At 36.0% G+C, this 25,740-nt stretch overlaps 1 protein-coding gene across 5 annotated transcripts in view; it reads left to right on the forward strand.

The window, feature by feature from the left end:
- Positions 1–25,740, forward strand: part of SIPA1L2 (signal induced proliferation associated 1 like 2) — a 126,512-nt gene that overhangs the window by 21,216 nt on the left and 79,556 nt on the right. For 4 of the 5 annotated variants that reach the window (XM_084202061.1, XM_084202057.1, XM_084202060.1 and 1 more), the window contains exon 2: positions 5,036–5,108. The gene's annotated coding sequence lies outside the window, so the exon portion shown is untranslated. Of the gene's footprint in view, positions 1–5,035; positions 5,109–14,855; positions 14,967–25,740 lie in introns of all 5 variants that reach the window. The other variant, XM_084202059.1, reaches the window with a different exon arrangement.

The following is a 25,740-nucleotide window of genomic DNA, read 5'->3' on the forward strand; positions in this document are numbered from 1 at the left end:
TGGACATTGTAGCATTGTGGGCAGCATTGGTATTAAAATCAACTACCTTGTCAGATAAGGAAGGAGTTTGGTATTGTTGTTTTTTGTGTTATTTTGGCGTTTGATTTTTTTTTTTTCGTCAAAGGTATCTGGAACATTGATCTCTACACATTTATCTGGACAGCAAAAAATTAAGGAAGAACTTATGGATTTAGAAGGAAAACCCAGTTTACAAGTCAACGTGTAAAATAATTGCTGTGTCCAAAGCGAGGGATTTCACAAGTTTTATGGCAATGGTTATTGTATATCTTTGCTTTGTTTCACAGTAAAGCACGCTGCTACTTCCTTAACCTTATTGTTTTCTGTTTCTCAGTCTGTATTTCAAAAAGAAGCAGCATGTTTTCTCCCTGAAATGAAGAATTAAAATAGATTTCTTGTATGAAACACCTGCACAGTAGGAAGTGAAACAGAACTTTTTAGCTCTCACTGTTTTATGGCAAGATTTCTGTTCCCTTTCCTTCCTGTAAACAACAGGAGTCACTTAGAGAGTGGGAAATAAGCTATTTACAGGATATTTTCTGTATGAAAGGAAGGAAAAGGCCTTTACAGAGATCAGTCTATTGTGTTGGGAATATAGAAAGTTATATGTAGTTATATTGAGTTTAGTACTTGGAGAGGAACTACATGGCAAAATACATGCAATCACTTCAGTCTTGCCCCTTTAAAGTGCTAGATGCCCCCATTAGCTGCTGAAATCAAAGCAAGAGGTAGGACATGGAGTGCTGTGATTTGATCCCAAATCCTTTGTGTAACCTGTGATCACTGTAAGAACTAGATCAGAGAGAGACTGCACTAAGAGCTTGTGTAGTATGGCTTTTATATATAAACAAACAGTTTTGATACTTGTACTTTTAGATAGATGTTCAAGTTACTTTTGCACATCTGGTTTTTTTATCTGTCTCTTTGAAATACAATTGTCTTTGCTGGGTAAGTGTCACAATTGGATTTTTCATGGAAGTAATGGTTTCCAATGTACTTGTAGAGTGTATATATTTTCAAAGTTCTGCTTCACATATGAAATATATTCACTAAATTCTGGTGTGAACCTGTAAATCTTATAAAAGATTGCCTGGCCTGTGTTAAAATTAATTTCTGTGTATAGCTATTCGATTTTCATTTACCTTCTGTAGCACCAGCAGGAGTCTTTATCTCCAGTAAGAATTGTTGATGAGGTATTTAACTCTAAACTCTGCCTAAGTATTATAGAATAATATAGCTTTCTTGAAACCTTGGGTGTATAAGAAGATAGGACTGACAATAGCTTTGCCAATAAAATTGAGCAGGTAGAGAAAAATCTTGTCATTGATTGGATCACTATTATCTGCAGTTCTTGTACTTAAGTCATACTTGAAAATGGAAATTTATGTTAGCAGTTTTTGTCATTTCTTTTGCTCCATATATCAAGTTCAAGATTCTTAGTACTTGAATATCATGAAAAGGCAGTTATAAGTGTGGGAAAGAAGAAAGTAAAGAATCTTGTTTGCTTAATAGATACTGAACTCCACTTTTTCAAAAGGGATACTTAAATACAAAAAGCTTTAATAGCAGTATTAGCTGTTAAAGAAATGATGGTGGGTTTTTTTGTGTGATGGGTCCAGTTCCTCACATGGAAATCGTGATGTCTGGGTATTTCAGCCTAGGTTGGCAAATAAGGCTGCAGTATGTGCATCTGTGTTTGTAAAAGGCAGCTGAGAGTGTTGTATCTTCTGGCATGTCTTGGTGAAAGGAGAATGTGCCCTGTATTTGTCCCAGCTGAAGAAAAAGAATCCTTTGCTGCCTGTATTTGGATTTCTGTTCTTCTGAGTCAGAATTGTCAGTCTGCTTATTTGCTTTCTCTCTGTAGTTTTCTAATTCTTTGTTCAAGGCAGGGGCTTGAACAAGCAAAGCCTCTTAATACCAAAAGGGCTACTGCAGTCATGTAGAGGAAAGTGTAAAGTTTCTTCTTGAAAGTTTGGAGTGCTGAAGACACCAATGTCAGTATATCCCGCAGCTGAGAACGAGTGACTTGACATGATGTTAGCTAGCCTTTTTGGTCCTCCATGGAATTTAATCTTTTTTCTTTGGAGAGCCCACCAAAAATGCAGCTCCTACAATGTAAATTGAGTGTGTCCAGGGTACATGTGACTTGCTGGGTAGATTGGCTGTGTCAGGTTGATATCTGGACATACTGAACATGCTGTGGAGCTTATCTCGGCAGTGACCATCTGTACAGTGTTTGGGAGCACTAGGAAGCTGCTTGGAACTAGGCTTTCCTGATGAGGATCCTGCTTCTTTGCCCATTCTTTCTGGAACCAATTTCTTCTAAATAGACAAAACCTTTTGGGTAGAGAAAGAAAACTTGCCCAGGAAAAATGAGAGCGCTTGTACTGATATTATTTTGTCTTTCTGCTTTTTCTACAACAACAACAACCAAAAAAAAATAGGAATAGAAAATATTAAAAGACTGGGACATAAATAATACTACATATTCATGCAGAGAAATAAATGTTTTTTGTAGTTGAAAATGAGGTGCAGTATATGGCAGGCTGCAGTCATGAATGTCTGACTTTTTGCCAAACAGGGCTACTAACAAGGATTGACTTTCCTATGCAGGAATGATTTCTGCCTGCATTTCAGGTATCTTTCAATGTGAACTCTTCTTTGCCTTCTCTTTGGCTGACTTGACTTCCTTGGTGACAATTCCTGTAGAAACAAGGTACTGGTTTTCAATTCCAGGGAACATTCAGATAAAGATTAAGAAACCAACAAATGAAATCCATTATTGCATCCTGGAGAATAAAGAAACCCAAATATAACTCTACGAGCAATAAAAGATGAGATGTCCAGGACAAACAGATCTGTGATAATCACCTACTGCACAGCAGCTTTATGATGTCCAATACTACAAATAAGTTTTGAAGTACATGAAAGAAAATAGGCATCATTATTTCTGATTTGTAATTTGTTACTTTATGTGAGTTTAAAGAAACCTACATTACTTGAAATTTTAAGGTTTTTCTCCATTTGTAGACCTTTATGAATGTGGGGGCAAGATGTTACAAAGAAAACTTTTGAGTACTGGTGAAATAATAAGTTATTTTTTTGAATATATAACATTTTTCTTCTCAATTCTTAAATTCTTTTCCTGATTCGGTGTTCTGTATAAGAACTTGTGATTGAAGAAAAAAGTTAGTTTGCGGACAGGGCCTAATGTTTTCCCATTTGGCTGCCTCACAAAAGAGCAACATAATCCTCTAAATCCTACTTTACTCTAAATTGAGGATCAATTGATTCCACTTTCTCCTTCCATAAACTGACAATTTAAAAATTGTCTTTGAGACAGACATTTTGAAGCTTGCTTTTCCAGTGATTTGAAGATATGATTACATTTTTGTGAGAAAGACAATGATAATAATTATAATATTCTCATAACCTTATTTAAAGAAAACTGGAAGCAGTTTCTATTGGAAAATGGACCAGATTGCATAGGCATTCTAAAAAAAAAAAAAAAGGTTTTTCATTTTTTGCTGTTGCTTTCTTCTCATGTTTTTACTTTTGACTTTCAGTATTTACTATGGCTTTAGTTTCAGATTTTACTAGACTGAGGTTTATTTGAGAAAATTGTCTTCATCAGATGTAATTTTTAGCTTAGGAATGAGAAATTTCTGTTTAATATCTTGGGGGTTTTTAATTGTGTCCTCTGTTGGCAAACGAATTACCTGATGGTGCTGGTCAACACTACTATTGATAGAGTTTAGGGCTTTTTTCAGCTTTCCTATGAGAACTGCACTGGCCAATGTGTTTGCTCAAGTTTTAGGTTGTAACTACACCAGGAGTTGGTTTGGTGTGGTTTTTTTTTTTCTTTTTTGTTTGTTTGTTTTGTTTGGGTTTTTTTTTTTTTTTGTTTTGTTTTCTTTTGGTTTGTTTTTTTTTTTTGCTAGTGTGAGCATACTGGTGAAAGTAGACTTAAGTGGTTGCCTTGTTTTCACTGGACCTAGACTGAGGATAACAGTGAACTGTTCTGCATTCCATCTGTGTACAGGCCTTTTGTTTGTTTACCTTACTGGTGTCTATAATACCTAGATGTGCAGCTGATGTAGGATTTTGAGGCTTTGTGTTCTCTTCCATTGTACACAGTATTCTGTAAAATACCTATTAGAATTATTTTTGTCCCTATGTTGGTGATTTAGTACAGGAAATAACATCTGTTCCTGCTGTGTGTGTGTTCTTTTTCCTTTCTTTCAGTATGAATATAACATTGTGTATTTTCAAGCCAGATTTTACTGTCTGAGATCATGGTAAAACTAACTCCTTTTGAAACTTTGTTTGCTCTGATATAAAATAGCCAAATTGCCTTGCTGATAGTTTTGTGATTTCTTTCTCTAACATCAATCAGACAAACCTAACAAAAATATTTCTATTTTACATATGCTTTTATTTACCTGTGTTCAGAAGCAAATATAAAATTGTCAAATGTAAATTTTGTAGTGTTAGATAATTTCTTGGCTGTAAGTTGTCTCACAGAATCTCAGAGCATGTTTCTAAACCTTCTGGATCAACTCACTACTCTTTTCTCTCAAAACATTTTATGGAACTTCATGACTTTTCCTCATCTTCATAATTGAAAATATTATTAGGCTTCTTGCTTTTTACAGTACAGTTCTAGGAATAGCTGTGGACCCTTTATCATAACCTTTGAAGCAGAGCCATAATGAAACAGTCTGTTGGTTCAGCACCTACTGGCTTATGACCCTTTGCCCTGGCAACAGTTTTTTTCCAGTTATTGCCAGGAACTTGCACAGATAACACCTGTAAGTTCTTTGTTGCAACACATATATGTGAAACTATGCTGATTTTTAACGTCAGTGAGTTGCTCTTGATATTTTATTTGCCTGTAGAAATTAGTAGATTTTGATTTTACACTAGTGTTTTTTTAAGGGTTTTTTTAACTTATCCCTTAATATCATAGGGGACATGTTCAACCAGAACCAATAACTCTTTCTCATTTGACTTGCAGGTATCTCCATTTTGTTGATATCAGAAAAAGAGTGACTAAAGTTGGCATCCTTTGTGAACCCTTCTAGCCAAAGGTAAGCCAAATTTCTAGCTGATGGCAAATATGTTTTTACTATGTTTGTAGTACTTTTAAATAAAAAGGCAGCTGTGCTGCTTTCTTGATGTTTGACATCCCACAGATGTATTTCCTTGGGATACCTAAAGCACCCTAAGAAACCCTAAGATAATAATTTATGTGGGTGGGTGTAAAAGTGAATAAAGAATCACAGAATGCTTTGGGTTGGGAGGGACCTTTAAGATCATATCATTCCAAACTCCCTGTCATAGGCAGGACACTTTCCACTAGCTCCATTCTACCTGGTCTTTCACAGCTTCTCAGGATGACCTGTACCACCCTCACAGTAAGGATTTCTTCTTAATATCCAGTCTAAACCCACCCTCTTTCAGTTTGAAGCCATTCCCCCATGTCCTATCACTGCATGCCCTTCTATGAAGTCCTTCTCTGGCGCTCTTGTAACCCCCTTTGCCTACTGGAAGGCTGCTGTAAGGTGTCCCCTGTCTTAAGGCTGAACAAAACCTGTCTCTAGAGAAAGTTCAGCCTTTTTTTTGAAATCAGTAACTTGGCAGATTGCCTCTCATTAATATTGAAGTGTAGGGTACAATCAATACTATACAGCTGTTACTATACAGAAGGATTATTGTGTTCTGTAATGCATCAGAGAAGCCAAATTCCTATCTCTACAAACTCCTTGATCTAGCTCAACTGGATTGGTTTTAGTTCTAGGATATGGCTCAGGCTTAGAAGTACTTCATGTTGGCTGAACACAATCTATCATCTGAAGACATTCAATGTAGTACTTTTCTGTTTCTATCATATTTCTGACACCAGTAAAACTTTTAAATTTCATTTCCAACTTCATGTTGTCTCAAGGAGGAAAAAAATTCTGAAACAAGAATTTTAAAAAGTTTTATCTTAAATTCATTATGCGTTCAGAGATTTGGATGAAATAAGATAATTGTTTTTTGTCAACCTATTCAAAGAATCATAGATTTAGGAGAGTCTGAATAATTGATCTTCCTTGCCATGTTTGCCACATGCTTTGATGCAGGAGAGAAGATTGAACTTTGTGTTCAGCCACCTGAGCCCCTCAGCCCTCTGTGTGCTGCAACAGTTAAACTAGGTGGATGCTCTAAATCTGTGTTGCTGTTTATCAGATTTTAAGTGGCTCCCTATGCTCACATCAGGTTAATAGTTTTTTTTCCTCTTCTCATCTGAGACTCCATTTTTTCAATAAATGGTCAGTTCTGTAATACACAATAATATCACAAGACTCCTGTGTTACTGAGCCTGATGAAGCTCTGCTTTATTGATGGCAGAGTAGAACATCTCTCTGAATATCTTACCTATTACTTTTCATATAAACAATGTGTTTGGCTTTGGAAATAGTCAGGCTTAGAGGAAAATATTGTTGCATATTTTGCATCATGTGTTGTCAATAATATCTTCATTTGAATAATGCTGATGTAGTAAAAGAGAACTTAACACCAGTATTTCTAGTCTAGAATTGTGTGCTAACCACTTCTAGTATTGCATTTACTTTATCTTGTGGCTGTAAAGTTGGCCAATGCATAGTGGATGTTTAAAGAAATCTGGAAGAAGCTGAAAAATATAATTTGTATATTTTGCCCTCTTTTTGTGGTTTAGAGTAGTAGTAAGTATAATACAATAATGCTGCAAAAAGAATGATGCCTAATAAGGTACATTGCTTTTCTTTCATAATTTGATAAGTGTTTAACGCAAGGAATATTGCTGTTTTAGCTAGGAGAAGAAACTTGTGGTTTGCTCACCCCTGAAATAAATACACATGGTGGTTTTTTGGGGGTTTTTTTGGTTTTTTTTTTTTTGGGAGGGGGGGTTTGTTCCATGTAATCCTGACAAAACCTTTATGCCGAAAAAACTCTTTTGATGTAGTTTGCAATTGTGGTTGCAGTGGTACTGATTAGCAGGTTTGATAATCCTGACTTTGAAATATGTAATTTTGTAGACTATAAAAATTTATTTGCTCTTTCTTATCATAAGTACAGGCATAAGAAGATAGATGGGAAATTATTTTAGTTGTAGACAACTGATAGTGGTTTTATTTCCCAGGTTAAATAGTTAACCATTTATTAAAGAATGGTAACACTAAAAAGAAAAACATGTTTAAAGTTTCTCTTGAAGAGGCATTCTAAAATTCGTTACACAAAACTAAATGTTTGAAAAGTGTTTACAATTTCAATTATTTTAAAAGGAATCTGAATTACTTACCTGAGGTTGTTCAGCTGTTGCAACTGCACAGCTGCCTACTTTACACTGTACATGTACTTTTAAGGCAGAGGGACAGATAATAAAATGGAAGGGTGTACATCTATGTAGAATATGCATGTCAGATTCAAGTGATAAACTTATCACATTTGCCTAAGTCATCATCAGCTTTGTGGGTGGTGTTTTCATTGGGAGGATGTGTCCAAATATATGACATAGATATAGAATCAGTAAACTTAAATGCAGCATTTCATCTTAGTTTTGCATCCAGTAGCATGTTTCATTTTCCTAATAATAAATAAATTTAAAACTAAACCCATTTCTCTTTGCCTCCAGTTACTGATAGACTGAACTCTCCTAGCTACTGAGGCACTATTTCTGTAATAATTTTTATAATTATTTCACAAGGACGCATGTACATGAGACAACCAATCCAATCCTATAGTTTGGCAGTTTGGAAGTATTTTTGTGGTCTGGGAATGAACTGGCTTCTAAAGGCTTATGTATGTATGTGAGTTAATGAAAACATCATCTATTGACAGTTTGTGTATGTTGGTATAGTTGGGATATGGGCATAGATATGGATAGTTGTGATATGGGCATAGACAGGACAATGTAGTTTGGGAATAAACATATCATATATTCAGAAACTAATGCAAACAGAAAATGTGTAGCAGTAAATTTGACCTGATAATAAATGTATGGCATGATATAACTTTTTCACAGAAAACATGGTTTGCATTTGGTGCAAAGAGAATTGTTTTCAGAAGCTAAACTATATTAGAAAAATCAGAGAATTGCTGAAATGTAGAGGCACCTCTTGAGATCATGTAATCAACCATCCCTACTTACAGGTCAAGGCCAGGTGGATTTTAAATATCTTCCAGTGTGGAAACTCCACAACCTATCTGGGCAACCTGTTCTGTTCTCTGACTTTCACAGTCAAAGGGCATTTTCCTATGTTTAGGTGGAGTTTTGTGTGTTTCCTGTCTTATATCCCTTTATCCTGGCATTGAACACCCATGAGGAAAGTCTGGCTGCCTTTCATGCCCCCAATTAGGCATTGGAGAGATTCTCTCTGAGCTTTTTCTTCTTCAGGATGAGCAGCCCCAGCCCCCTCCGCCATTCCTCACGTGAAAGATTCTTCAATCCCGCAGTCATTTTAGTGGCACTTCTCTGGATTCTCTATACTTCTGTGTCATTCTTGTACTGGGGGAATACAGAACACAATACTCCAGATGGGATGAGGGACTGATGATGGAATTTTAGCTCTAATCAGTAAGTGAAAAATAACTAGCTAGGAATGCTGACAGGCAGGTACCATTTTTGTCAATAGCAATGTAATAGTAATATATTCAGTAATTCTGTATGGTGTTTGATGTCTCCTTTTCAATCTCCAAATTTTTATCCTTTATTTCCTCAGTAAGAAGAATTAAAATATATGTAGGTATAAATAAAATATCGAGCTGCTTTATCTTACAAGGTATGTGTGCTTCAGTTTTGGAATGGCTCATAGTCTTAATAGTTCTGCCACCTGATTGGAAAGGTTGTAGAGTAAGTGAACCAATGTTTTTGCCTAAAAGTTATTGGATCACATACTACAAAATACTAGTACTGCTATGGGTTGTTTGTTTGTGTTCATAAAATAATACCAGTCTGCAGAGTTGGTCTTCCCAGTCTGGTTCCCTTCTGACTGCCACAAATCTGGCAGGACTGATCAGTTCTGGGAGAGAGCTGTTTTGGTTCCTAAAGGCAGTGAACTAAAAATATATCTATGCTATGTTATGTCTCTCTGCCCTGTGCTACACAATGTTCATGGTTCTGGAAAGATTTATTAGTTTGTTTGGATCTTTCCATTTAGCTTAGCTCCATCTTTCCATGGAGCTTGGAAAGAAGTAGGACTCTCTCACCTCTTCAAATGCTATATCACTCTAAATAATAAAGAGATAACAGTAAGAAAAAGCATTAGTGAGGTCGTCCAAAATAGAAGTCAAGGTAAAATAACATACATGTTAATAAAATGGAAGAGCTTACTAGCATGCATTTTGGGTTAGCTGTTTTGGGGAGGGAATAGGAGGGGAAAAAGAAGGACTATTGGCAGGTTGGTTGGGATAGTTAGCATAAAGAACTGACTGAGTCTTAGAAGGGAAAGAAATAGCTAATTAAAAAAAAAAATTGGGAGAAGCTAGTGTTAAACTTTCTTCCCCTAGCCCTCAGCAAAAGTAGTATATATTTTTTCTTTGAGGAAGAGGCTGATGTGCCACAAGTGCTAACTAACATATGTAAAAAACCCCCAAAAATGGCTTAATAAGCAAATAAAAAGAATTGGAAGGAAGTTGTTGGGAGGGAGGGAGGAAAGGATGCAAAGCATCCTGATTCCTTAAGTAATGTAATCTAATTTATTTCAGTAAAATGCTTTGGTATTATTGTTTTATAGAAAGTAAAAGCTTAACAGTAAATTATCTTAATTGAAATGCTTTGTTTCTGGCTTATGCAGAAAAAGACTTCTAATAAAATATTTGAAATAATTAAGAATTAATGCAAATACTTTTGAAGATAAACTGCAGAATGGGTCAAAAACATATCCTATGAGCTTGTTTTTGGTTACTACTAGAACTGTGCAGGATAAGTGATAAAGCTGGAAAAAAGAGTTATGCATATGTGAAGGAGAGAATTCTCAGAGAAAATTGGAGAAATAGAACAATGTAGGAAAACGAGAAATGAAAAATTGCAAGAATTTGAAAACGGTTCGGGCAGAGCCAAAACCATTCTGGAATTAAAGTTGGTGAAGGATGTGAAGGGCAATGAAAAATGTGTTGTAAGTACATAAGGAGTGGAAGGATGCTAGGGAAGATGTGAGCCCACTGGTAGTGGGGGAGGGGATCTACAACAGACACAGGAAAGACTGAAGTGTTCAACACAGTTTCCACTTCAGTCTTCCCTGGTAAGACCGGCCTTCCAAAATCCCAGACAGTGTGGAGCAAGGAAGATTTACTCTCAGGGGAGGGTGATTAAATTAAGGGACATTTAAACAAACTGAGCATACAGAAGTCCATGGGACTTGGTAGAATGCACCCCTGGAGCTGACTAATGTGAGAGCACTCAATTTCCTCAAAAGGTCATGCAATTTGGAGAGGTTACTGAGGACTGGAGAAAAGTCTGTGGAGAGTCTGGGGAAGTGCAGATAAATAAACCTTGCTTGTCCCTGTGAAGGTGATAGAGCAAGTGATCCTGGAAGTTATTTCCAGATGCATGAATGGCTGGGAGTAGTGAGCATGAATTGAAGCATGGAAGATCATACTTGACCCACCTAATGCCCTTCTATGATGAAATGACTGGCTTGGTGGATGAGGGGAGATGGCCTTGATAGATGGACAGTGAAAGAGACTGAAAGCTGGCTGAACTGCCAGATGTAGAGGGTTGTGATCAGCAGCACCAGTGGGATGCCCGTGGTGTACCCTAGGGACTGATACTGGGTTCAACACTGTGTGATGTCTTTGTTCAGTGACCCTGTTGCTGGGACTGAGCACACCCTCAGCGAGTTTCCTGATGATACAAAACCAGGAGGAGTGTTTGCTATCCCAGGTTGCTGGGCTGCCATCCAGAGGGACCTCAACAAGATGAAGAGGGGGCAGAGAAGGCCCACTCTAATTCAAAAAAGGACAATGCCAATTCCTGCAGCTGGGGAGAAATGACCCCAAAAGCCAGCATGTACTGGAGGTCAGCCAGCTGCAAACGGCGCTGCAGAAAAGGACCTGGAGATCTGGGAGGACAGCAAGCAGGACACGAGCCAGCAAAGTGTCCTTGTGGCAGCACTGGTGAGGCCACACCTGGAATACTGTGTGCAGTTCTGGGTTTCCTGGTACAAGAGAGATAAGGACATATTGGAGAGCTTCCAGGGCAGGCCACAGAGAAGGTTAAGGGACTGGAGCGTTTTTCGTACAGTGGGATGCTGAGTGAGCTGGAACTGTTTGGCCTGGAGAGGGCTCAGGGGGGATCTCATCAGTGTAAAAATTCTTGGAGGAGAGTGAAAAGAGGATGGAGCCAGGCTCTTTTCAGTGGTGCCCAGTGACAGGATAAGAGGCCACGAGTGTAATTTGGAATACATGAAATTCCATCTGAACATAAGAAAAGGCTTCTACTCTGAGGGTAGTTGGGCTCTGGAACTGTTTTACAGGAGAGGTTGTGTCTCCATCCTTGAAGATATTTAAGACCTGGCTGGACATGGCCATGAGCAGCTAATCTACCTGACCCAGTTTGAGCAGGGGGTTGGGGTAGAAAATCTCCAGTGGTTCCTTCCTACCTCAAAGACTCTGTGTGATTCTGGGAACATGGGCAAAGGGAAGAAGCTGATGTATGTTTTACAAGCAGAAAAAATGCTAGAACGCATTGATAAGTTTCATTAATTAAAAGATTAAGTCAAGGTCACCTGCAGCTTTTTCTTAATCAAGTTGTAGGGAAAATGCTCAGGTCGTTCATTCCTTGGTTAGTGAGCTTAGGTAGCAGGGCAACAGACATCAGAATATTTTTCAGACTCAGTAAATTAAGAGGGGAGAAGATTTAATGAGGTTTTAGAAGCATTATTCAGGGTCAAAATTGATTGGCTAAGAAATCTATGAGAGCTCTGAATTTTGTGAAACTGGCTATGCTGTAATATTTTAAGGCCTTGTCTATCCAAAGTCTAAGCTTTTGTTTTCAGTAAATTTTAGTCTTAAAATAATGATAATATGATACAGATGACCTCTTGTTATATTTGATCTTCTCTTGGGTAGCCTGTCACATCCACTCCTATCTAAAAAAATGCAGACAGCTTAAAATAACCTCTTGCAGGCTGACCTGGTCTGGTTATTAACCAGCACACTCTGAGCCCTGTCTGTTTGCAAAGCTGCGGGGGGAGGAGAGGGCAAGAGGCAAGGAAGCATCTAGTTTCAAAAATAGAAACCCAACAAGTACTCTTAATTATCTTTTATTGTTCTCTAAAAAGCTATTCATTTGCTGTGAATATCATTCAAATACTTCGTAGTTCTTAGCTATTAGGCTTTTTTTTCTTTTTGCAATTTTTTTCTTTTGTTTTGCCATCTCATTTCAGCCATTTAGCCTAGTAACCTGATTTGCTGCCTTGTCAAATTCTTCCCTGTGAATAGAGTGTGTACTTTGTCTTGCATGGCAGCCTGTGAGGAGAGTGAAGGAGGGATACAAACTTTTCCCAGGTCCTCCACTTCATCTAGTGTCTGCTTGTATACAGTTTCCCTGTTTTGTCTTACTGCAAATAGGACAAAGTGAAATGGATGGAAAGAAATAATATTTTAAAAATAAGTAAAAAAGAAAAACATGATTCCTTGAAATTTCTTAAGGTTTTTTGGTCATACTTAAGACCAGTGACATTAACTGCTTTGGACAGCTTCAGGAAGGGCAGAGCTACATGCCATCAAATGCTGAAGATCAAAGTCCACTGCAGCAGCAAAATTTTCTCAAAAGTAGAAACTAAATTTGTAAACATTTTTTGAGGGGGTTATTTCTAAGGGGGATGGGAACACATATTTCCCTTTCATGTACTGTTTGTTAAGCATATATGCTAAGGGCTTAGAAGAAAAGAGAAGTTGAGACATTTCTGTATGTGACATCCTTCCTTTTATCATTTGTCTCTTGGAGATTATAGAAAAGTGATCTTTGTTATTGTTAATGATGATAACAGTTAATTATGTTTGGGTGAATGACAGATTAGATAGACTGTTTCTACTTTGCCTTTCTTTATTTTTCAGTTGGCTCCAAACCACCATTCACAGATATTTACTTAGCTTCTCTTACTTAGGGATTGATGTTATTGTTGTATCACATTTAGAAACCAGATACAAAGAATGTGACTTTGATTTTTGGCTCAATTTTCATTTTTCCTTAAAGTAGGTTTTTTATTTTTTTTTTTTAAGAGGATAATGTTTAGAAATTACTTCCTGTGCATTTTTGGAATTTAGAATACACCTGTAAACAGATTTCTTTGGGGTTTTTTTGCCTGTTTTGTTCTCTTTGGCAAGCCTTTTTAGAACTTTGAAGATTGGAGTGGGTTGCAGGTTTAATTGAAAACTATTTTCTAAGGACAGATAAACTGAGGGCATAGTCCAGCCCTTTTGCTTTACACATGCTAATTATTAGATAACATTTGGCAGTTGGTAGCTTTGTCTGAGCAGGAGGAAGAGTGTGGATTATATGGCAGCTGAATTTGTTTCAGCTAACTTTGTCTCCAGGGCAGCCAGAATTTATAGTACTTTTAGACTTAGTAAGGTAAACTTAGATTCTCTCCTATTTTGCATTCCATATAGTTTGACTTAGAAACACTGTTCCTAAACTAGAAATAAGCAATTGCAATACTTTTTTTTTCTCAAATGGGTTAGTGTTTGTAACCATGATAGATTTCAAGTTAATGTAATATGGTATTACTGGATGAAGTAGGAAAGAAATTTGGCCTATCATAGGACTATTACCACTAGAAGGAGTTGTTGGGATTGACATTTTGTGTAGCTGGGGAGTTAAAATGAAGGGATTTTTAAGTGATTTTTTTTGTATGCTAGCAGAGTGTCTCTTTAAAGAAGTAATTGTGAAAATATAAAAATTTACAAACTGCATACTGAAATTATGTTGTAGCTGACAAGTGCCTTTTATTAGGATTGCTTTTACTTTGAACCTCCATGTTTGTGTTTCTCACGCCCTTGTGTTTTTTTGTTACTAAGTTCACACAGGAAACTAAAATAGAGTTCTCCATTGTTTTAGGTGTGTGTGTTCTATGAGGTTGTGTGCATAGCTTCTAAAACTCTGTGCTAAAGCAATTATTTCATTGTTGGAAGCTTTGGGTTTCCTGGTCTCTCATCTCTTTTCTTTGTGAATGTCAAGGTGAAGTGGATAGTGTAGTTTTAATGCTTTATTCCTCTGTTTGATTTGAAATTATTTTGGGATTTTTTCTTTTGCATCTTTTTCCACTGTAGTGCTGAGGGAAAAAATCTTAACTAAACTCAGTTGGGTTACTTATTTATTTGTTTGGTTTTCTTTGACAAGAAAAAACAGTTTCTCATACTAAGCCCTCAGTGCTGGCCATAAGATCAATGGATGGATGATGAGGGGGACAAAAGGTTTTCCCCACCTTCTTCCAGCTCTGTGCCTCAAATGTTAACATGCAGATTAGGTTTTCTAACTAACAGATTTGGTTTTTTTAAATTACTCTTATTGGCTTCTAAGTGTCAGCTTGGACTAGAATATACTTCCTGTCTGTTTTCAACCCTTGATAACCACGCTGATTTGCATGCAGATAGCAACTGCCATTTCTTAGATTCAGTTGTTACTACCTTGTCCTTTTGACATGGTGTATTTCCCTGAAGTGTTCAGCCCATAAACTGCCCAGCTATGTTGGGTATACTGCTCAGTGAAGATTTTACCAAAATCCTTTTTCACTCATCTTCTCTAGGTAGCAGAAGCACAGCTAAGCCCATTGTAAACAGATGTTTCTCTATTTATGTTTAAATTACAGAATGTTGTCAAATTACCTTGTTTCATAGCACTGGAAAGACAGAGGCTCTGGAAAAAGGCTTTAGTGGTATCCCATACCCTCTTTGAAGGCTGTCTGTATGATGAATTGGGGGTGAGTTGTTGGGTTTTTAAAGCACTTTTTGTTTTTGTCACCTTATAAAAAATCTCTACTAAAGCAGGACAGAAGAGTCTGCATGTGTTCTGTGGATGAGTCTTTGTAGTATATCATTCATACTTGCTTTATTCTGTAACATGGTACTTTCTTTATTCAATTCTTATGAAATCTGCTTATTAATTGAATCAGAAGACATCTGGTTTTGATACTGATTCATGTTTAAAAAAACCTTTTGGTTGGCCACATATTTATTCTGTCAAGTAGTATTCATTCCTTCTCTGGAAGCAAACATTTCCAGTAAAGTGCCTCCTACATGTCCATTGCCCAGACTCAGGATCTGCTTCTGTTGTCTTGTCGATAGTTTTTAGATATTGATTATAGCTACAGCTGTGAAGATTTTGGTTTTCCTATTATGTGAACAATTTAGTTTCTAAGTGTTTCTGTATTTGGTGAGGGTGGAGAAAGGCAAACTTTCCTCTAGATGCCTTCCCACTTCATAGTAGCCATTTGCTTGGTAGTTTCAGTATTTCCCTGGCACATTGATTGCTGAGGCTCCATTTTGTAAATCCACTAAGATTTAATTTCCTTTCTGGTATTACATAGAGACGTGAGAGCTTATTTCTTATTGGAATCTAAATGATATTGCAACAAAACAGGAATGCAGAGCTTAAGATACTGCTTGGAAGGCAAGCTGTATATTGAACAGACTGTACCTTTTCTAATTAATAAAATAACCTTTCTTCTAAAAACAAAAATCAAACATCCCTCCCCCCAAAAAAGCAAACCAACTAACCCACAAAAAAAAAAAAAAGATTCAGCACAAACCCCAACCCTAACAGTACCAAAACAAATCAAACTCAAATTTATATCCTTCTCTGAGTATTTCAGGGTAGGATGATGTTTGCTGTGTTATACTGTATAGCACTATTAGATAATTATTTCTGTATTTTTAGTCTGGTTCTACAGTTCCACAAAGCTGCTTTTCTCCAATGGACTCAGAATTTTTATGTTAATGTGTACTCTTTCCCCAGTTACTTCACACTGTCACTGGGGTTCTGTAGAGTTCAATGGAAATAATGCTTGTCTTGTTTAGCTTAAGCACAATATGCTACTATAGTAGTTTCACCCAACTTTTTTTTTATGTGCAAAGCAGTTTGCATCATGCATTGAATCCTGTCTCATTCAAAAGTAGAGACATTGTGTGTGTAGGAACAATTAATTGTATATCAGCAAATTTAATTCAATTTTCATGTGTTTGTTTTATAACATGCTTTTTTCTAACTCAGTCACAAATGCTGCTGATATCTGCTTGAAAAACTAGGTTTATTAAAATTTATTTAAAATTAAGAGGTTTGGCAAATACTCCTTAGATTTACAACTTGTTTGAGAACCAAATGTGAAAAGAACTCTTACACTGAGGTTCTTCCTCCAGCCTTTGTTGCAAGTAGGGGAAAACATAGTGACAAAGGATGAGGAAAAAGCTGAGGTACTCAATGCCTTCTTTGCCTCAGTCTTTAATAGCAAGACCAGTTGTTCTCTGGGTGCCCTGAAGAACAGGGTGAATCTTGAAGACATAAATGGGGAACAAAATGAAGCCCCAGTAATCCAAGGGAAAATAACTTTTGTAGGAAGATGTGGCAAAATAATCTGGCATTTTCATTTTAGCTTCAAGGTGTGCTCTGGCATTCATTAAATACTTTGAAGATCAAGTATTTGTTATCTTGGATACAAGTGGTTTTGGGTTTTTTCCCTCATACATGTTCCCTTTGTTTGAGCTATTTGATGGCTTTGATATGTATCTTTGAAGTTTTTAAGTAGCAACCTGTGTTTAAACTCAAATATTAATTTAACATTTTCAAGCAGCTTTAAGGAGTTTTTGAGGGCATTTAATAATCAGTTTTTTTTGAAGCAAAAGTTATATAGTTTGTTATAGTTCCTCTAAAAATAATAGTTAAAAAATGAAAAATATTATAAAAAATAATTCTAGTTTTAAAAAGTATCATATAGGACCCACAAAGGCTACTATATATTTTGTTTTCCTTTTTATGGTTTTGTCTTATTTTATCTATACTAAAAATACATCATTTTTGATCTCTAGGATCTTATTTGTTTACTTATTTTTGTAATTGACATTGTTGATGACAGAGTATTCTCTGAAGGGTTTTGTTCATTGGAATCTTTTCTAGACTATTGTTTGAACTAGTTAATTTGCTGACTTTTAAGAACATATTGAAGTGCATATTTGTTTTGCCTTGGTTTTGACAGGAGGTGGAGGAATGGATTATCACCTAAGAGTAACACATGGTATTAACTGTTGAGTGTAGGTACAGACCCTTCTTATTCAGAGGAAGAGAAGCATTTATATAGTCATACAGCATAGGAAACATTTAAAAAGATATCCCATAGCTTTCCTAGTCTCCTGGGAAGGATAAATGAAACTGAGGTAACTGATACAAGTACTGTTGTATAGTGTCTCAACTGACTGACGTGGATATCAAAAAGAAGTGTCCTGGGAGAAAAGAAAGGATTTAAGAAACTTTAGAAAGACCTAAGGAGAAGAAAAAATATTGAAACAAAGGAAGTGACAGTAGAAGAGTAATAGTGATATTAAAGAGGACAAAACATTCAGAGAGGGAATGAATAGTAAAATGGCAGAATTAAATAGAGCCCAAAGTGACTATTTCTAGATAGGGCTACTGCAAAGACATGCTTTTAGATTCAGATGAACTTAAATGCTGTGTTGGAAAGCTGGACTTTTGTCAGACTTGTAAACCATGGAAAAGACAAGGAAAAGGGTATTTATAAAAGAGGATGAAATGGACTTGGATTAAGACGATATAGGATGCTTCTTTTCCTTTCATGATGATTTAGGAATCTGAACTTGCCAGGGACAACCAGATCACTCCTTGATAAGAGACTATTTTGAACAAGGGTTTGGATTCAGGATGGTTTTAGCAGTCAGTGAGTAGAAACCAATTGTTTTGGGTGGAAAACAGAAAGAAGATGCTCTGGGAGCTTTTGACTGGTGATCAGCAAAGCTGCTGGCTTCCAAGTGCCTACAAATTAAATAAATGGTTGATGACAACAATGAATATCCTAACTTTGCTTAGCATCCTAATTTACCTTATTGGCCTGTTTTCATTCTTCCTAGCTGTGCCCGAGTAAGGGTTATCTGTGAGCATTCCCATTCCAGACCAAAGGGTGTCTTGAGCCTAACAAATATTCACTTGTCTGGTTTGTGCTCCTTGAATGGAGGGTGTTAGACACATGGAATGAGATGGAAAATGCATGAATTGGGTATGATTTGGTGAATACATGGTGCCAATTACATGGAAATAGAGAAAAGAGGAAGTGAAGAAGCGCACTGGAATAAATATGGAGGGCCATCATAAGAGGCAAAGAATTCCTGGTGTTATGCTCCAAACATGGTAGGCAGATATACACTGTCTTTGAATGGAAAGAAAGCTATAGCCATGCTATTTATTTTTGAAAAAGAAATATGCATTAAAAAAGCCTTCCCAGTGAAACAGGGACAGCCCCTGGTTAATAGTGCTATGTGCTGAAATAGCCATTCATGAGATGTTAGCATTGGGTTTTTTTGCTCAAGACTTGGCTTTTTTTTTTTTAATCTTCATGTACGTTTATTGATTTTAGAAAAACTAGCTGGGCAGATCCTGGAATAATATTTAAAATCAGTCACGTTATAAATTGCCCTAGGTAAAGATATTTTTCTTAAAGGTTCATACATAATGTTGACATGAATAGCTGAAACCCTTTGTAAGCAATTCATAATTTGTTGACAAATATTCAGTAGATTTAAAGGTTATTTAGGTTTTAAAGAAAATAATATTTATTTGATAATGATGTGTATTTTGGGGAAGAATAATCTATGGATTTTGCTGGTAAGTAGTTGAGTGTGTATGGGGAAGGAGAGAGAATGCCATTCAGGTAGTTTATATGTCAAATGTGTAGTTTCTTTTGTAATCTAATATGAGCTTTCTAACAGTCAGAAACATGGAAAATGTGATTGTTCCTTTCTAAATTTGGATTTTGAAATAGATCTGTAGTTTCTATAATGCAAATATGCTTCAAAATGAGGGAGATATGCACTGACAGCAAGTAAAAACACAGTTCCAGAAATGTGTGGTCTGTATAAATGATATACAGTTTGTTGGCTGACCCGAAACTTTGTGCTAAATCAAAGCCAATAATGAAATTCAGAGGCAGATTTTTTACAATGCCTACACTGCATTACTATGCCTGTGTGTGAACACTTTGGATCAGTTAATTATACCCTCCTATTTGAACGTTTTCATTTACATAAGAAGCAGAACTTGATAAATCAAATATAAAATTCAGTGTCTGATTTATTGGATGGGGTGTTATGTAACCAGAATTTTAAAAGCAAAAGTTAAAACAAAATTGGCCCTATAAAAGCAAACCATTCCAGATGAATATGAATTTAAAACTAACATTTCCCATGCTTCCCAAAAGTGGACTACAGTTATGCTTTTCATGGTTCCAAATAGTGCTATTTCTTAGTGTGCTCAGAGATCTGTTTAAAGATAAATTACTGATTATTGAACATGTCAGTAAGTTGCCTTAAAGCAAGACTTCGTTTTCAAACATTTTTGCCTTTTAGCACTTAATCTTAAAGCAGTAAAATTAGGAAGATGTCAGCATGCTTTTGGTAGCTTGCAGCTAAGAATCAAGAAAGGCTTATAGACATTTTCTCTAATGTATCTCTAACATAAAGGAATGCAACTCTGAATCTGCATTCCTTAACCCCAGTCAGGATAATGACTTTGTCTGGACAATAGTATATACAGCAAGGTGTCCTCTTTCCAATCTAGAAAAAAATGAGATCTTGCCTCTCTGACTCAGAATATTTGAAATGTGTGTTTCCACACTGTATTTATGAAGACAATTATTTTTTCCCTGTTTAAAATGAAAATATATAGCATATTTTCTCAGCAGGACAACTCCAGAAAGTTCTCAGACATGTGCCATAACTTAGTAAACTGAAGCAAATCTGTAGAGCAATGGTAATGCAATCTTATTGTTTGGGGTGGGTTTGGTTATTTTTGTATTTTGTTGTTTGATTTTTTCCCTGTTTAAAATGAAAATATATAGCATATTTTCTCAGCAGGACAACTCCAGAAAGTTCTCAGACATGTGCCATAACTTAGTAAACTGAAGCAAATCTGTAGAGCAATGATAATGCAATCTTATTGTTTGGGGTGGGTTTGGTTATTTTTGTATTTTGTTGTTTGTTGGGTTTTTTTTGGTTTTTTTTTATTTTGAGGGGGAAGCAGAAGGAGGTGTTCCATAAAGTTGATATAAAGCTTTAAAAAAATTATTTTCAATTATAGCCCTCTTTAGTCTCATTGAGAACAAGTTTTTTAGCTTAATAGCAATTTGTTTCTAGATGGATATCAAATGATCACTGAACAGATGGCAGTGACATTTTATTGCTATCAACGTGTGCCAAATTAGAGTGGACTGATGAAAAATGAAGAACAATATTCTGCTAACAACCCCCTCACTCCAGCTACTGCTTTTCTGTTTATATCTGGAATTATGTAAAAAGATTCTGTTCATTGGAAAAAGAGCTGTTACTGTACAAAGCTGTGGAACCAACCAACCTGGAGGGTGGCTGTCTCAGAGAGGCACTTGTTTGCCCAGGCTAAATTGTTCAGTGCCAGGTGGTCCAGGTCCAATTGCATGTGCTTGGAAATGTCGTGTGGACACAAGGTACCAAGTTATTTGGTAACTGCCAAAATATTTCATGTATATTGTCAATGTTAATAAGTCTGCTTTCCAAATCTGCAGTGTAAAATTAGGAACAAAATTGTTTATATGTACTAAGACTGTATGAATCAAGTGCATTATGGCCACCATAGATTTCAGCATATTTTCTTTCTATATGGAACTCCTGCTCTTTTGTTTCTGAGAGGAAGGATAGAAAAAAGTGAAACATCTATTCTCAAAATACAAGTTTTAAAAAACGATCTTGATGCATAGTGATGTGAAGGGACAGTTTAGAGCTCTGCAGTGATGCAGAAGTTCCAGAGAAATTACTTGCTGTCATTTGAAACTGTAGACCCTCAGTCAGCTTGAAGCTAGGTTCCAAAAACTGGCTAGTAATATTATCAGTTTGTACTACCTCACAATTCCTGCCAGTTGATAAAGAGTCAGGGTCAAACTAAACTGGTTCCCATAAAAAACAATAATGTCTCATGCTCACATTTCCTTTTTTTTTAAACTTATTTTGATCAACCACTTCCTTCATTAATACTAAAAATAATTGAGAACTGTGGTATCAGAGCCACTCTAGTGCCAAATGACATGACAGAAAACCTTCTTCCTGTTTTACTTCCTTGAAAACATAAGAAAGAGAAATCTTAGCTTTGTTTCTTTCTCTTTTTTCCTTAGAATGTTCTTCTGTACTTCTTAGTGAACAGTTAAGACCTCTTAGCTAGAACATTAGAATGTTTTGAGTTGTCACAGGCAGTGTTTCTCTGCTGTCATAGACAGTGGCTTTGGGTGTTTTTCATTGCTGTGAACTTTTGCAATGGGAGAGGTTATTCAAATTCTCCTTTACTTTAGAAGTGAAGTGGACTCAAATACTTTTTTCCCTCCAGAAATGAACTAACTTGAACTAAAACTGTATTTATCCACTTTCTGGTTTCCTCTTAGCCCAGATGTTGCAATGTGTTAGAAAGACCGGTGTTAGCTTGGTGTGATCCTTTCTAATAGAAAGACTCCAATAGAAATCGACGTCCATTGGTAGACAAATTTAGGTATCAAAGTGTTAATACAGGAAAACTCAGGAAGAACATGGACATATCTTTAATATTGGGGGTGAAATATGAGGACATATATAACCAAAATGTGTGTTTAGTAAAGTTTCTCAAATCTTATTTTAATCACTGCAGTTTTCAATCAAATTTCTATGTACAACAGGAAATTGGATAAAATAGTATAAGCAGCAAAATTTTATAATTTTCTAGGCCCTGAGTATAAGTATCATATCCATATATTCCCTGGTACCAAAAATTTTACACTTTGATGGACATTTGAAAGATTATCTGTAATATATATGTTTTTTACATATGCTTTAAATGCAAAAATCTGGTTATTTTGAGCCAGCAAGGTCTGCTGTGAGTAAGTATATGGAAACCTGCTGGATAGCATACACATTTCTCATGAACATGAGGAGTATGACAGTTTGACCTTTTATCACTTACCATTTAGTCCTTTCATTTTATACCTCTAAAACCCTTTTGGAATTCCAGCTCCCACTGGGTAAATGAAGTCTTACTGATGGAAGTGTGTCAAAGCAGAAGATTTTTGGAATGCAAATGAGTTTTCAAGCTGTTGTGTAGCTGTGACTAAAATCCGTGCACCATCTTTGACTGTGTCATTCATTGATCGAGGTAGTGACTGTGTCTTTGCTTTAGGACGCTCTTCCTTTCTGTTTCAAAAAGTTAGATTCCTTTAAAAGCTGTACCCATTGGAGCGAGTATTTCTGGTAGAAATAGCATTAATGTTGTAAGTGGTTTGCTGTTTGGAGGGGTTTGGTGATGTCTGGAGCTAAGTCCAGTGTTTGGTTTTGTAAGGTCACACCGTGGAATCCAAGAGAGTGCTTAGGTCTGACATCACCGATGTGAGCATGGCAGGCTTGATCAGTGCTCCTGCCTGAACAGCATTTTTGCTGTGAAGCGCAGTTATAATGGAAATATGTAAAAGAACTTCCTTGTTCTGGCTAAAAATGGCTTTGTACATTTCAAAAGCTTTCTTGAGTAGTGTCAGCATCTGAAACCTCTTTTGTGGAATAGGCAGCCTCCGCTGTTTAATAGATGCATTGTTTTATCTTTTCACTGAGTGGATGAAAAAGCTTTATTTTGGGCCTCACTGTACTAGCCTTATGAAAAGTGGAATTGCCTCACAAATTTTTGTGACATACTGACTCTGAAAAGCCAAAGCTTGCAATCTTGTTCTGTCTTTCTGAACAATATCTCTTTTTGCAGTACTAGACTCCTTGTTCAACTTCAGCACAGCTTCTGAACCGGCTTCCAAATTTCTACCTTGGAATGTGAAACAACAGTCAAAATGTTAGCACATCTCTACTTTCCTATCAACTTCTAATTAAACCCCATTTCTTCAAATAGCTAAAGAGGTGCCAACTCCAGAATTCCTTTTTTTTTCAGAATAACCAAAAGCAATTGTATGCATTATGTGGGAACAGCCTGGCATGCATATCCCAAAAGCTGTAGAAAATACAGCGCTAGTGCATTGTCAGAAATTTATTTGAGCATATTTTTTCAGTTAGAAATCTGTCTCCATTCACGAAGCCTTATTTTGAAAACTGATAACTCAGATAATGATGTTATTCAACTACTTCTAAATTTTTCAATCCCATCATTCCATCTGTAGCAATTTGTTAAAAATTCTTACAGTGTTATTTTTTTTTTATGAAATGGACATTTCTTAATATTAAGTGGGTTGCTTCTTGTGTTTTTTTTCATCTAGTTTTCTCTATGCCTGCTCTTAGGCAGAGTGCTTTTCATTTGGAATTTCAATTATGTACACTGAGCTAGAATTAGAAGAAATAATTTCTGATGTGACTAATTATGGGAAAAGGTAGAATATGTTCTTTTCTTTGTTTTAAAATAATGCAGTACTCTTCTAAATTGCTGAGTTGCTTTTTGTTTCTGCCAGTATTCTATAAGAATTGCATAAAAGACAGCATTAGTAGTACTTGCAAATGTTTCTTAACAGCTTGAAGGTAAAAAGTTTGTTTTGAAACGGAGCACATGTATGTTTCTTTCTCAACATACAATATGAATATGCTCCTTTCTGTATACTCTTCTGCTAGGCGATTCACAGGTGCTGTATTTCTCTTTTGGTGTTGTTATCTAGGAGCTCATACAATTGGTTGTCCTTTTCTTTGTCTTTGAATAATGCAAACAAGCTGCACAACTCCTGTCTTTATCTTTCTAAGCTTTGCCTCTGGCAGTAGCTGGGTCCACTTGTTTGCCACTCGGGTTATCGGGTTATCGTGGTGTTTGGCATCCCGTACAGTGGACAAAGGAATGGTCCCTGCCTTGTGGATTATGCAATTTAAATGAGAATGCATACATTCATGCAGGAAGGGCCAATTCAACAATCTTCTGACAGTTTGACTTTTGACAATTTCAGAGCCTGTAGACAATTCTCTTTCCACTGAAGTTTCAAATGTTGTCCAGCTTGTTTGAGACCACTTTTTTTTTTTGTTGCTTTTTGAGTGAAACTTGCTTCAATGCTGTGCTTCTGTATTATGACCGAAAATGAGTCATCCTTAACCTTTTAGAATAATTCATGCTTTGTCTAATGTGAACTCCCTTACTGAATTGGATCTATGACTGAGGAAAAGAACATGTAATGCAAACAGATTTTTGCTTCCTTCTTTCTAAAATCTTGAACTACACTGAATGTATAAAGTAATATGCAAAATTTATTTGTGCTGACTGCTATTTTTTGTGTGAATCTTGTTTATGACACATCTGTATCATTATGTGTTGAAGACTCTTCATTTTCAAAGATGAAACTAGAATTAAAATTCTGCTTTACTAGTATTTTAAGGATGAATCTATTTATGAGGAAATTGAAATTATTGTGGAATGTTGGAGGAACAGGCATAAGTATCTCTAAATTCTTTAAAGTAGGGCAGTGTCTTAGTATGTCAGACTGGATGATTCTATGTAAATTACATTCTGAATGTCTTTTTAGTCTCTCTATAGAAACCAGGTTATTTATTACACAATAAGTTAGGCACTTTTTTGTTATTCCTACCCTTTGACATCTAGGTTCTGGAATGGAACGACTGAAAGGAAACAAAGAGTTTAGAATATGTCAGATATTTAAAAATTTTCACCGATACCAGAATTTGACTTCTATTTGCAGTTATTAAAGACTGTCAAAAAATAATATCAGTTAATAATAATAATAATCTATGAGGAGTTTGGTGCATATCCCCTCCCCCTGGAATAATAGATGGTCAATTACATATATATAAGATTTATGTACATATTTTCAACCCTTTCCTGGAAGAATTCTTTGGTCTAAGACTTCCTGTTAAAAAGTTTCCTTCTTACTTCATTAATTATTTTATGTTGTAGGCTTACTGTATTTTAAGTTTCATAATTTCAGTTAAAAATAACTGAACTGAATTGGAAGAACGCAAATGAATTATTCTCAGTGTGTTTTTCAGTGGCAGTTTTGTGATTGTTTAAACCTTGCTACTTTACATGGTTCAACCTAAATAAGATACAGCTCCAGTTCCAGTTTTGTAGTTGAGCTCTGCATAAGAGCTGTAAGAATTAGGAGGAAATCCAGTTGGTTCTGGAAATCAAATTAGCCTTAATGCATCTCTCTCAAATCTTGCATTAATGGAACAACAGAATATTGGTATTAATAGTCTAAGAAAATGCAGTGCTGAAACAGTCACCAATTTATCTAAATACAGTTTTCAGTAACAGAAGGTGATTTCTAACAAGGTTTAAAATAAATTACAGTAAGGCTATGGTCTGTAACAGCTCTGTATAAAACACTGATGTTCACTGAAAGATAACCTAGGTTGCTGGATGAAAAACATAAGCAGTGTTTTTTCACTAAACAAAGCATGAATTGAGATAAAATATGTAGGACCACATATTCAGGAAAAGTAATAGAAGATAAGCTAAAGGGAAGCTGCTGGAACTTTGTGATAGATATTCCTTGGTATAAT

The sequence above is a fragment of the Fringilla coelebs genome (assembly GCF_963513975.1).
Source record: "Fringilla coelebs genome assembly, chromosome: 3".
NCBI lineage: Eukaryota > Metazoa > Chordata > Aves > Passeriformes > Fringillidae > Fringilla > Fringilla coelebs.